Source organism: Bidens hawaiensis, unplaced genomic scaffold, assembly GCF_021521415.1.
Source record: "Bidens hawaiensis isolate Kalapana, Puna unplaced genomic scaffold, B.hawaiensis_p1.1 tig00018577_1, whole genome shotgun sequence".
NCBI classification, from domain to species: Eukaryota; Viridiplantae; Streptophyta; class Magnoliopsida; order Asterales; family Asteraceae; genus Bidens; species Bidens hawaiensis.
In genome coordinates this window covers 97,084-103,083 of record NW_027492815.1, presented here as the reverse complement: position 1 = coordinate 103,083, position 6,000 = coordinate 97,084, and positions in this window count along the sequence as shown.

The window sequence follows — 6,000 nt, the reverse complement described above, 5'->3', positions numbered from 1 at the left end:
CACTTGCGTGTCGGTGAGAAATCAAGTTTAATACATATAAATAGATAACAATATCTGCGCGCATCATGTGTATAACTGGTGTTCAACAAGGGTGTAATCAGATTGTGATCAAGCCTTAGATCATAGCTCATAGTTCAATCCGTGCTCCCAATTGAGCACAAAAACAAGAAAACTGTGCAAGTGTAAACAAAAGAGAAATCATAAACGATAGTTCTCTCGTGTTCATCTAATGGATCCATGAAAACTGCGGAATAGGCCGACAAGACGGTTAATGATCCACACATACAAATAAACAGCCAAGTCTACGTCCATAACACATGGGGTTTTGCGCGACAAAAGTTTATAAACAAGTTTAAGACTCAAGTTTGTACGAACACATGAACATCCCAAAACATTAAAAATAAAAAGGGATTAGGTACGAGATTACTCACCTGAAAAAGGTATGTTGAAAGATAATGCAAGAAACAAGCACAAGTTAACCTATAAATAAAAGTTTATTGGTTTAATGATTGATTTTATGTCTTGAATATATGTTAGCATAGTAATATGTATCTTTAACAAATTATTATATATTATAAATTACCGGAAATCTGGGCAGGACAAGGGAAAAGACGAAGGCAGAGAGAGGAGGCGGCTGAGGAACAACGGCAGAAGGCAAGGAGAAGAGAGCAGAGGGGAGTTTAAGTGTTTGTGTGTGTAGTGTTAAATAACAAGAAAATAGTATTATATATAGGGAAACCCTAGGGAACACAATCCCTTAAAAAGAGGAAAAGATCTTATCAAATCAAGCAAAAGATATCAAAAGGCAAAAGATATCACAAGATATGGCAGCAGGGGAACAGGAAAAAGGCTGACAGGTTACAGAATAAAGCATGGGAGAAGTCAGATAAAGGTACTGGTCAAGGCATGCAAAAGAAGATTTCAAAAGATAATGTCAGTCACTTTTTCTGTCAACCAATAGGATTGGTGCGCATGCTGCGCCGAAAGTGGCTTTTCGGACAGATGTCGGAACTGACCTAAAGAGCTCAAAAGATAAGATAAGATCTCAAAAGAACACAGGCTGACCTAAACAGAAGAAAAGATTTAAGGTCTAGCGCGAGAAGACTCGAGCGCACGCGCGAGGGCGAAGGCAGACAGAACAAACCTTAGCGCGCCGCGGGAAGAACTTAGATCCTTAGCGCGCCGCGGGAAGAACTACAAATCCTTAGCGCGTCGCGGGAAGAACTACCATTCTTAGCGCGGTGCGAGAAGAACTACTATTCTTAGCGCGCTGCGAGAAGAACTACAATTCTTAGCGCGTCGCGGGAAGAACTACCGTTCTTAGCGCGCTGCGAGAAGAACTACAATTCTTAGCGCGCTGCGAGAAGAATTCGTCTCGCGTATCGCAGGAACAGCCGGTCTTCACGCAGGCTTCCTTGTAAAGAGTCTGGCGCGTGGAGCTGCGCAGACATCCTTAGGCGGGAAGAACCAAAGGACAAGCAAAGAGTTAAGAGAAAAAGGGGTTCAAGGCTCAAGGGTTAAGCAAAGGGGCGGGACGGCGACAAGAAAGAGAAGGAGGCGGGACGGCGACGAAAGAGAGAAAGAGGCGGGACGGCGACAAGAAAGAAGAAGAGGCGGGAAGGAATTATTATTAGTAAGTAATATAAAAATATATGTATATAATTTATTTAATGTTAAATTTACAAAGATTAATAATCAAATTTTAAATCATAAAAAGAATCGGATTCGAAAACGGGTACCTGGGTCGGGTCGGATTGGGCAGATGTCACACAATATATATTGGAAGTTTGATTTCTCCCAAAGTGTTCAGTGGTCTTGCCACTGAATCCTACTAGAACTAAGGATTTTGGGATAATCTCCGTCTCCAGGATATCCATCTTCTTTAAGGCGTCCATTTGGATAATGTTCCCAGAGCTACCTCCATCAACGAGTATCCTGCGCATAAAACAGTTAGCTATACATAAAGTGATTACCAAACATCGTGGTTGGGATCCACAAGATCACATCGGTCCTCCTCATCGAAGGATATGATTCTTTGAGTTGTCAGAGTGGAAGTGCGGAGAGGTCTTTCTCCGTTGTCCATCTTTGTTTCTTTGGAACATTTCTTAGCTGCCGAATATGAGGTTCCACAGATGTCGGATCCTCCCGAGATAAAGGATACAACCTTAGCTCCGGTGTAGGAGAAGGTGCCCTTTCAGGTATCTTGACAAGATCCTGACTCTTATCCTTGTTCCTTCCAAATAGTTCCTTCAAGTATCCTTTGCTGAGAATGTATCCTATCTCCCTCCGAAGTGCTATACAATCATCAGTGCGATGGCCAAAGTCTTCATGGAATGTACACCATTTGGACTTGTCTTTGATGGATCCGGGCTTTTCATTTTTCTTAGGCCATCTAGCCTTGTCACCTAGATCCTGCATGGCACATATCACACCACCAATATCAATATTAAAACAATATTCAAAGATTTTAGGATACTCTTCATCATCCTCATCTTCTTCCACAGCATTTATCCTGGGATTATCCTGCTTGGAATAAGGCTTGGGCCTTATGTACTTCTGTGGAGTGTCTGACTTTCTATTGGTGGACTCATACTTCAGGATAACCAAGTTCCATGAGCCTTCTTGTCATCTTCTAGCCGAATGTATCTTAATGCCCTGTTTGTGACTTCATCAAGAAAGGAGAATCCTTCCTTAATCCCATCTTGAAGGCTTCAACAGCAGCTGCCATGTCAAGGTTGGGGATTTCCGAAGCTTCCCTGCTAAATCTGGTTATGTAATCCCTTAAGGATTCATTATTACGCTGAACAATTCTATATAAGTCACCTGTCATTTTCTCAAAGGATCTACTACAAGAAAATTGATTATTGAATAAATTAATTAAATGAGAAAATGATGTAATTGTGATGGAAGGAATACTCAATAACCATTTGAGGGCTGGTCCCGTCAATGTTGAACCAAATCCCTTGCATAGACAAGCTTCTTTTATGTCAATGGGGATGGAGTTGATCTCCATCCTTTCTCTATACTGAGCTACGTGTTCCTCAGGATCCGTAGTGCCGTCGTAGAGCTTCATGCTGGGTGTCTGGAACTTCTTGGGGATCTCCATGTCACAGATAGGCCAAGTAAACCTAGATAACTTATGGCTACCTGCGGGCACTTCATCTATGGAACGTATTATCCCTGGGATACTGGAAATCATATCCTTCATTTTTTGCAGTTCCCTGGTTATCTCGGGGGATATCCCCTTATCCTGCATATGTCCACGATTAGTGTATAAATTAGCATTAAATAAACTGTTACCGAGGTCATGGCTAGGCCTCTGGTATCCTGATCCTTGACAAGAAATATTTCCATTGAGGGTATCCTCAGGATAAGGTGACGCCTGCATTGGGATATCATCCCCGACATGCACTTCAGAGGACATCATGGGAGATCCTGATGAGAATACGCCAACTGGCATGGTTGAAGGAGGCTTCATGTTGATGGATTCTGGCCTCGTTGGTCTAAATAATTCCGAGGATACCGGAAGATAAGTTCCCCAGTATCCTGATTGCTGCTGAGATGGAGTCCTTGTTAATTGTGTCCCCAAGGATCCGGGATTCTGAAGGATGGATGATCCTGGAGAACCAAATTCAAGAATCCTGGGCATGATTGGAGTAGCCTCCTGCCCTGGTTTCTTTTTGATTCTTTCAATCTCCATGAATAGCCTTGAGTTGTTATTCTCTTGCTGCTCCATGTGAGTTTTGACCTGTTTCATCAAAACAAAAATATCATTATTAGAAATAACCGGGTCTACACGTGTAGAGGATCCCGAATGATGGAAGTTCTCCTCTGGGCTGAGTATTTTTCTTTGGCAATGGTGGAGGTCCTGGGTTGATGCTTGAGGCAGCAGTGACCACCGGAGCAAAGACAGAGCTAGCTTTTGGTTGTGAGGCCATATCAAAGGGATGAAGGTGATGGTTAATGAAATGAACAGATTTGAAGGATTATAGCACCGTTTGCCCCACGGTGGGCGCCAAATTGTTTTGGTCAAAAATTGACAATAGTGATTTTACAACCAAATTAGTAAAATGGGACTATGTGCTTGTAAAGATAGTATGAACACAGAGATTTGTTGCGAGGAAAAACCTACTATCCTCAGGATAATAAGAAAAAAACCCTGGGTGGTGAAAACTATCACCACCGGTTTATTAATAATAAAGGTGATTACAAGTGTGGAGCTCAAACTTGATCGTGATTACAGAGAATGCGAGTACTAGTAAGTTCTCGAGTGCTAGAGTGTGTGTTTTGATCAAAGGTTGTAGCTCTATTTATACCAAAACAAAACTAACAATATGGCCTATAATTTAGGAAACTTTGGAATGAGTCCAATTAGCCGTTAATTATTTTAATCAGCACGTTTCCTTATTAGCCACGCTCTAATAACAGCAAGTGCGAGTTCTCGGGAGATTATAGCAACTACCTTTGACCTGGTAAACAAGGAAAGTAGCAGACTATGCGTTAGTTATATAACATAATTAGGATACATGTTACCTTAGAGGATACCGCATCCTAGATTCGTTTTGAGTATAATGTTTGCTGAGGATACTTAAAATCCGAGCCCTAACAACAAAAATCATTTTAAAATGAATGGTTTACTAATAACTATGAACACAGTTGCTAGACATAAAACCTCAACGGTTATCCAAAAACTGTTTCTAACACTATTGTTAGAATACTAACGATTACAAAAATCGTTTCTAAACCAAAAGGTCGAATTAAACATTTCGTTATGTAACACAATATTTTTTAGATATAAGATTGTACTCCAATCTTTTAAAATATCTAAAACGATGTTGTACTATAAATGATATTTCTCAAAATTATTTCTAGAAGTTTCATGAAAAAAAAAATCAAAAACCTTTTATATCAATATTTTCGTGAACCCAAAATCCTTATAAATAAGGTTTTAAGATTGTAGCAACAATATCACGAAATTTGTTTTAAGATTGTAAGACAAGGGTCACAATATTATTTAAAAGTAATAAAAAAAATATAAGTATAATAATACTCTCGTCATACAAGAGAAATAGCGTAGTACAATACCATGTACACAACCAAAAAGGAAATAAAGTAAAATGCAATTTATATTAATATAAAGATTTATGTTGATGTCTTCGGCGAGAACTTCAACAGAAACTTCTTTACACAAGTCTTTCACTCGTTGAGTATCTTCACATTCGTCTTAGTTTTTCCTTGATGTGGCTAACTCCATTGACTACAACAAAAAAATGAACAAAACAATATATATTGAGCGTGGTTGAGGCACGTATTCAATACGCTTCCTTTAAAACAGATTTCGGGTCTCTACTAAAGAGCCGTCTGTCTCCCAGGGTACAACAACCGGAACAGTGTGTGTACTGCCGGAGATGGCACTCGCATCCGAGATTGCAATAGGTATATTGGTGTTCTTGAAAAGAAAAAGAATGGGAAGAATAATATGTTAATGTAATAGAGTAGAAAGTATCCTCTCAATGGGGTCCCAACAAATGGGTTTTCAAGTGCACTCCATGCTTCAAATACCTCTCTTGTATGTATCTATTTGTATACTTATTTTCCCCCTTTTATCAAATAAGACACCAAGTCTAGTAAACATAAAAGAGTTGTAGGTAAGTGATTAGTCTCACTTAATTAGAAACTTAATACTCTAATAAAACTCATCAAGTGTCATAAAGAAACTCTATTCAATAGTTTCAACGTATGAAGAGTTTAATATTAATAATTTAATATATTAATTTCCATTCACCAATTTATATTTTTCCAACATTTTGTACTAGTGAGAAGAGAGAGACCGACAACGGTTTACTGGAAAGAGAGAGGCTAACGGCGGCAAGGGGCGGAGGAGAGCGGCGGCTGGAGCTTGCCGGAGGTGGAGGAGGCAGGTGGCAACGGCGCACCGGAGGTGGAGGGGGCAGGTGGCGGCGGAGGCTCACAGGAGTTAGAGGGGCAGTGGGTGATGGG